Here is a 9,295-nt window from a genome sequence, read left to right as displayed (position 1 = left end):
ACCGTTCACTTCAACCAGGTTACCGTTGACTCTTTAGACCACAAATTCTTTTTATGGAAATCTAAAATTACTCCATACTCAATGAGACAATCCATTCCCAAAATAAAATCAAAATCACCGAATGGCATAATCAATAAATCAACAAGAAAAGATATATTCTTAATTTCTAGTGGACACCGCCTACACACTTAGTCAACCAATACTGATTGCCCCAAAGGACTTGACACAACCATAGATACTTTAGATATCTCAAACTTAAAACTTCCCGATTTAACCAATTCAGAATTAATATAAGAATGTGATGATCCAGAGTCTATCAAAGCATAAATAGGTACAGAATAAAATAAAAAGATACCTGCTACTACATCGATAGCATCGCCTTCCTCGCGAGTCCGTACAACATATGCATGAGCCAACAATTTGGCCTCAAACTGATGAGTAACAACATCACTCCCTTTCCTTGCACCACCTCTAGAAATAAAACCACCAAGACTAATACCACAAACCCTAGTTGCATGCGCAGACTTCTGAGTGTCAGCAGACATAGAATTGTCATGTTTTGGACACTTATGAGTGTAATGCTTTTGTGATCCACATAAAAAACAAGCGTTATATAATTTCTAACATTTTCCCTAATGTTTCTTCCTACAATGTTCGCAATTCTGTACTTCAGAAGTTCTAGCTAGACCTTTAACACTATCAACATACACGGTTGGCTGTCGATCTTGACTTCTGTTAGATTTGTCAGACTTAAAATTTGATTTTCAATTACCATGAGAATCCCTAGTTTTTTTATTACGGATGCGAACTAATAATACCTGTCAATTTTCCAACAACTTGAGTAGTCTCGGTCTTCTGATCGAGACCCAAAGCTTGCTCCACCATTTTCACTCGTTCGACAAAATCAACAAACTTTGAAATTTGATGTGATACCAGCTGAACTTTGAGTTCATCATGTAAACCATGTAGGAATTGTTTGCATCTTTTTGCTTTGGGAGGTACAAGTTCTGTAGCATACTTACTAAGTTGTAAAAACTCACGTTCAGAATCAGCCACTGGCATCTCACTCAACAATAAAAACTTTTGTTTCCTGTCTTCGAGATACAATTATTTGATATACTTCTTTTAGAATTCTGTTTGAAAGAACTCCCAATCAGCTCGTTCTGCAGGTACATGGCATGTTACCGACTGCAACCACGTATACGCTTCCCCTTGCAGAAGAGGTACAAGTTCAACTTGTTGCGAAAAAAGTTTAGTTGATTCCAACCATGCTTCAGAGATCGAGGAATCAACCCCTTTTAAACTCAAAAACTCAGTAACACCATATCTCTATAGTTCTTTAATCGGAGCCCGTCAAACCACTAGCACAGGTACTACAGTAGAGGTATCTTCCTGAACAACGTCAGCTATGGTACTAAGTAAATTCAAGTCACCTTGTCCATCATTATTAACTCTATTTACATTAGGTTTGTTGAGCACCAGTTGAATTAACGCCCGGTGCCACCGACTCAAAACCATCCAATTCCTCGATAGATTTGTCACCGATATGAATATCTTGATCAAATTCATTATTATTCATCTGACATCTTTTAACTATAAAATAGAAACAATTATAGTCAACATCCATATCATGACTCAGACTTCACTCAACTTTGGCATATACCTCTAGACTTGATTTAGTATGAAAATCGGGTAGACTTATAGCTCTAATAACACTAAATGTAACACCCCTCACCCGTTCTGATCACCAGAACCAAGCAATAGGATGTTACAAACAAAATACAATCTAAATCAAACAATTTATAATTTAACATTTAATTCTAATTACAATAAATACATAAATAATAAGTTTATACATAATTCACTAATTTACATATCATACACATATAATAAATTGGAAACAATAATGACCTATTTGTAATAGCCTAGGCATGAAATGGTTTTAAAAAGTAAAATTTCAAAGTTCCAAAGTTGGTATCAATAATTTATAGTTGGTATCGATACTATATCGATACCTTAGAAAAATTGATACCAAATTATGAATCTATTTATTACCACAAAACATAAGTATCAATATTTATTAGGTGTTATTTATATTCTATGAAAAGCATCGATACTCAAATAAAAATCGATACCATTTTAGCATTCTGTTTGGTTAAAACTGTTCATATGGTAAGGTATCGATACCAGATGCTAAAATATTGATACCTAATTTCAAAATGGTAAAATTTCAAATTTAAAAGGTTTAATTCCTGCCAAATTTACCTATCCAACAAAAGAAAATAAAATCACCTATTCAAACACTCAATGTTTAACCAATGTGCCCTCATTAACACCACAATCCAATCACCCTATCAAATACCAAACAAAGTTTATGTTATAATGACAAGCTAAGCCTATACTAATATCTTGCATTTAAACTTAAGAAACAACCATTGACTCTTGCCAAAACTTACCATTCCTCTTCTCATCTAAAACATATTCATCCTTACCATAATTCAAGGACTTTATAAGGTCTAATTCAAGTGATTAGCTAGCAAAGAAAAACCATAATACACCAAGAACTAATATGATTACTTATAAACTATCAAGACATAAGCATCAACTCAACAATCCAACCAACACCACATATATACACATAACAAACATATAGAAATTTTAACCACTACATGTCCTACATGCCAAAACAAAACACTTCCAACTAGTCACCATTTGACCATTTCTAATATACATACATATTTACATACCACAATGACCACAGCCAACATTTATAACCTAGGCACATGCCAAAACTAACAAAAAGACCATTCACTAGTATTTGAGTACGGGATCTTCACTAGATGCCGAGTTGATGATAGATCTACTAGGTACCTAACTTGTACACGAGAAAACAAATGTACATTGAGTATAACTCAGTGGTGCTTCCATAATTTGAGTAATTAAATAAGGTACAAGCTATTTAATTACAAAACTAAAAATGCAATTCAAGTAATGAAAGAAAGCATATGTATTTATATTACTTTATTTCTCTTTTGAAACTTAATAACCAATTCAAACATATGAAATTTCAAATATCATCACATTTCTATTTTATACATCCTATACAATTTGTCCAAAATTCACATTCAACTTTATTTCCATTGCTATATTCAATTTCATTACTTTCTTTTTAATTCCCCCTACTAACATGACTCAGACTCGAACTCGAATACGCGGATCCAACTAACAAACCAAAGTTTTTCTCCCAGAGCTTGACGAAATAATCCGTAAAAATAAATTATGCCTAGCGCTGGTCGATAAAATCGACAATTGGGGTTCCCAACACTCCCCGACACATAGTCGTAAAACCTTAATCTCTCCTATCCTATGGCATGCCAATTATACCCCAACCTCGCCCGAACAGTTAATAGGGTAACGTAATTCTCAATTGAATTCATAATTCAATTCCCCAATTTCATATTTCAATTTCATCAATCCAAATAATTCAATCATTTGAATATGTACTCATAGCAACATCTTTTCTTTCCATAACAAAATCAATTTCAATTCCAATAATACTCAATACAATTCAAAACAAGAAACCATTTCAACCATTTCAAATAAATCACCTTAAATCAACTTGTAACTTACCTTATCTCACCACATATGCAAAAGCTCAATAGAACAATTTAAATAGTTTAGATTATAGAAACTCACACCATAATTTTTGAGCTACTCATAGACAACCTTGCCTTTTCCTTTCTTACTCGAGTATTATGGTTCAACGTTATCTACGAGTTAAACAAATATAATAAATTAATATTTTACATATCATTTCATATTTAATTACAAAATTTATACTACTTTAACATGAATTTCAATTTATTCCTCGAAACCGGTACTAACATAATTTATCAAAATCTTCCCAACATTAAACCAAATTTTCCTAAAGTCCCTATAAGACTTTTTATTATTTAATTAAACCCCTAATTTTAATTATAATTATAATTTTGTCCCTAACGCACAATTTCATGAATTAACTTTGCAAAGTATTCTTGTTTAACTTCCAACCTTAAAATCAATCACAACAACACCACAAACTTAATTTTTTTCTATGATGCCAACTTCAATAATTTCAACTATTCCAAAATTTTGAACATGGGCAAGTTAGCTTATTCATCTGACTAATAACCCTTTCTTACACAAGTAGCCAAAGATGAGTTGTTCTCTTAACCATTGAGCCAATAGCTCATCTTTGAAACAATTTTACAATTTTTAAACCAAAAATTTGGGATATTACAACAAATGTTATGAATTTTTTTTTGCAAATGAGTTATGGAGAAATCATTTTGGAAAGAGATGTATAGTAAATCATCAAAAAACTAGATAATAAAGAGGAAGTCCTTTTTCAATATAGGTTAGGTAACATATATATTGTACGATGTTGTGTTCTACACAAATCTTCTTATTTTTACTACCACTTTCTAATTTTTACTTCATTTATTCAATGGATATAATTTTAAACGATGGTTGAAATGTTGTCTCTGGTTAACTTTGCGGTATGGAAGAATCCCATGGAAGCAAATAATGGTGTTGGTAGGGTGAAAGAGAAAGTAATACACTACACAAAATTATCTATAGAGGCGATTGACACAACAGCAGATGGGAACGGGTAGACGGTGCAAGATGAGACCGTGGCTAAAGAGTCGTATAAGGCTAAGTTGATGGGTGTTTCATTAAAACTAGATGTGAATGTTAGCATGGAAGAGGACTTTGTATTAGAAGCTGAGGATGTGGCTACAGAGATGGTGAATGGAATCCCTCTCAATCACTTTTTCAGATCATGTTCATCGGTTTATTGAGAGGAAGATGACACTGTCAATTATGATCAAATTATTAGGGAGAAAAATAAGATTCAACACATTACTCAATAAGGTGTCTTTATTGTGGACCATTAGGGGCCAAATTTAGTTAATGGATTCGGAAAATGATTTCTATCTTGTCTAATTCCAAGATAAGTATGATTTTTGACAAGGTTTTATTGGGTGTTGCATGGGTTGTCTTTGGACGTTATCTTCAATTAGAAATTGGTTGGTCGATTTTTGACAACCAATAGAGAAGTGGATACTCAATTAGTTTGGATTTGTTTACCTGGGTTTTCTAAGAGCTATTACTCTGATTTCTGCTTCGGGCTATTGGAAGAATTATTGGACCTATGGTTCTATCGATGCTTATACTGATATGGCAGTTAGGGAGCGATTTTCTAGATTGGATGTTAGTGTGGATCTGAAAAAACCTTTGATTTAAAAATATAGAAACAATAGTAGATTAAAAAGAATTGAGTATGAAGGGTTACCTAATGTTTGTTTCACATGCGAGTTTTTCTGTCATAGCTCGGCGTTTTGCTCTAGTAGCACACCAGCCACGATGGGGGATGTGACTATTCAATGCGTTTTAGAGGTTGTGTAACACCCTTAAATCGTATCCGTCGTCAGAATAGGGTAACGAAGCATTACCAGAGTTTACAATTAAAACGAACAAAAATTTCAAACATTTCATATCATAGCAATAAACATATTAAAACGAAGTCAAACCATACATATTGTCCCTTATACGAGCCCTCAAGACCCTAAATAAACGTTAGAAACAAGTTGAGACTAAATCAAAAACTTAAAAAAAATTCAGGAAATATTGAAAATTTTCACAATTGTAGGGGTCACACGGCCATGTGACTCACACGGTCAAGAGACATGCCCGTGTCTTAGGGACACACGGTCGTGTCCCAGCCTGTGTCTGTACTTGTGTAACTCACTGACTTGGGTTACACGGCAAGCCCACACGTCTGTGTGCCAAGCCGTGCGCTAGGCCGTGTAAGAGCCTAACTTGTAACCCTTTAAAAGCTACAAGGGACACACACTCATGTCTCTGCCCATGTGGACGAAAATAGGCCATTTTACAAGCCATTTTCTCACCCAACTAGGCATGTTCCCACAACCAAAAGTGCACATATATACAAGCCATAACAAGGCACCAAAATCATGCATATTCTAGTTTTATACATATGGTATAATAAGATACAACAAATATATCCTTAGACACCTCAAATGACAATATGTAAACATGTATAAACATGTACTCATTTTGGTCAAAATGATCAACTAACTTCCAACTAAGTTTGATCAATATACCATAGGATTTTCTTACCAAAACATGCCACATGGTGCCAAATATAGCATATAACAAATAACATCAATAGTCATATCAGCCATTCAAACAAAGTACCAATTCTCAACAAGTCACAAGCCATATATATTCTTCACATTCATCTATTATTTCATCTTCCATCATTCAACCATATTAACTCATTCATCAACCATTGCAAGGCTACTTATATACATACAAAAATATACCATATTAAGCATGACTCATATTTCACTCAAATTTGAGAAATAATCTTCCAGTTAAACTCTATTTATTTATTTCAATCAAACTCTGATTAGTTTAGATTATTTTATTATTATTTGAACTATTAGAGATTAGAACTCATAACACTTTTACAAAAATTTGTGTTTACGCTTTGAGGGTTCTTTGTTTTCAAGTTTCAGGGTTTAGTTTTTACCTTCATCTTTTGTACTATTCATTCTTTTTCCATTATAGTAAAATTATCTTTGCCCGTGGTTTTTTTATCCTCTTTGGAGGTATTTTTCCACGTTAAATTTGTGCGTTCAATTTTTCACTTCCTTCCGCTATATTTACTTGTTCGTTGCTTAATCGGGTCGATCCCAACAAGTGGTATTAGAGCTAGTTCAATTTTTGTAGATCAGCCCATTTAGAGATGGCAACAAAAAGGTTTAAAATTGAGAATTTTGATGGTGTCACAAATTTCAATCTGTGGTAAGCTCGGATGATGGCAATTCTAGTTCAAACTGGCTTGAAAAGGTTGTTACCAGGAAAAAGCCTGAGAATTTAAATCAAACAGAATGGGAAGAGCTTGATGAAAAAGCCTTGTCCGCAATCCAATTGTGCCTCACAAATACGGTATTGTAGGAGGTATTGATGGAAAAGACCTCATCCGCCTTGTGGAAAAGGTTAGAAACTCTTTATGCTACTAAGTTTTTGGCTAACCGTTTAGTGTTGAAACGTCTGTTTATGTTTTGCATGAACGAAGGTAAGCTTCTTAGAGATCACATCAGTCAATTTATTACTCTTTTAAATGATTTAAAGAACATTGAGATTCAGATTGATGATGAAGATCAGGCTATATTGTTATTGTGCTCTTTACCCTTTCATACAAGTCTTTCGAAGAGACCTTGATTTATGACAAAGATAAACTATTGTTCGAAGATGTGAAGGGTCATTTGTTGAGTAAAGAAAAACTCAATAATGAGTTTGGTTTGGATACCAAGGCAGATAGGCAAGCTTCTATTTTGGTGGCATCAAATAAGCAAGACAAAAGGTGTCGTTATTGTAAAAAGTTAGGTCCTGTCAAAGAAGATTGTTATAAACTGTGAAATAAAAGAGCTATTGAGAGTAACGAGGAAGATGTAGCTTGGGCTAATTTGGCTGATTAAAGTGGTGATGAATTCTTGTTAGTGTTAACGAGCGATAACTCTAAGCTTACATTCCCACATGTGTCCAATAGAGAATGGTTCTCCACATATAGTTTGGTTGAAGATGGAGTTGTGCGCATGGGAAATTATTCATCAGTAAGGTAATTGGTATTGGTACTGTTAAAATTAGGATACTTGACAAGACGATTAGGACACTCTCAGATGTCAGGTATTTATCTGGTTTACGAAAGAATCTCATCTCCTTGAGTATTTTAGACTTGAAAGGATTCGAGTCGAGCGGTATTAAAGTATCTCGTGGAACTTTCGTTTTGTTTAAAGGTAAAAGAACTGGCTGTCTTTATATTCTGGAAGGTTCTATAGTGACCGACGAAATTGGAAGTCCTCCGTCGGTTACGGAGTCGAAGTCAACTCATTTGGAGCGAAGACAACTTGGTCATAGGAGGGAAAAATGTATGATCGTTTCATTGAAAAGAGATGATAACACTAAAAAGAACATAAGTTTTCCCCCTACTTACTGGTTAAATTGTTCCCATTTAGTTACCCGTAGAATACATTTTAGCATGTTCAGTTTAGTAAATTGATTTTTATAACTCAGTAAATCCTAGCCTCTTTTATCCTTAATTTTGCTATCTTATTGCATTAATGCTGCTGCATGAGTTAATTCCAGATTACGTCCAGAATTTTCGCCACAGTCGACAGATGTCCACAATGTCGCTTCATGCGTTAATTCAAAATTGCATCCAAAAATGTCGCAACAGTTGACAGATGTCTAATAAAAGATAGAAGAATCCTAAGGGAAGGACACCTATAATGTTGAGGAAAACATGAAAGGATAACATGAAAAGAATGAAGGGACGATTTTTTTTCTGGTCCACCATTCTCTTACCTAGTTTGAAGCTTGCAGCCATGGAAGCTTAAGCCTCCTTTAGGTGAGTCAACGTGAAGACTAATGCAGATCCACTTCTGACGAGGAGATCTAAGTGCAGAATAAGGGGAAATGGAGAGATTCAATCGAGTATCCTAGTAATAGTTTTCTCCGTTTGATTCTTTCTCATTTCTTTGAAAACACTGGTGATTACTCTATGTTTTGTACTGTATGGAAGTACAATTAATGCTTTGATAAATGTTATCTTATTAAATCTTATTTTTATTGTTTAATCTTAGGGGTCCGAATGTTCTAAACACGGAAGTTTTATTACAGTAACTAACACTGGAAGGTGCAGTGACAGTTTGAGCTAATAAGCATTTCAGTGGAACTTGAGTAAGGACCAAAGGAATTTAGCCCACTTCTTCTTAATAGTGTAATATTTCCATCATCGTAAGGTGAGGTTAATGTGCATGGCTAAGTCCCAGATTAAATAAAAGAGTGGCATTTGGTAAGATATACATTAAATTTTATTACTTCGACAATCACCTATCTTTTATACCTTGTGAGTACTTAGTAGACTGCTTAAGATTCATGTTGGGGATCCTAATTTATCCATAGCATACTTTATCTTATTATTTTTGAGTTATTGCTTCGACAACTATACTCACAATTTATCTTCTTTCTATCTAGTTATTGTACCAACATTAATAGACAAAAGAAAACTATCCCTTTGGGATCGATATCTGACAGACTCACATCTGTCTATTGTACTTACATCGACAGTGTACGCTTGCACATTTTTGTTGTGACGTTTATAGTTGATCAAGTTTTTGGCGCCGTTGTCGGGGATGGCATTTGTTTGATGTTTACTTTTATT

Source organism: Gossypium hirsutum, chromosome D04 (genome assembly GCF_007990345.1).
Source record: "Gossypium hirsutum isolate 1008001.06 chromosome D04, Gossypium_hirsutum_v2.1, whole genome shotgun sequence".
Taxonomy (NCBI): Eukaryota; Viridiplantae; Streptophyta; class Magnoliopsida; order Malvales; family Malvaceae; genus Gossypium; species Gossypium hirsutum.
The sequence above is the reverse complement of the archived record's forward strand: the minus strand, read 5'-3'. Positions refer to the sequence as shown.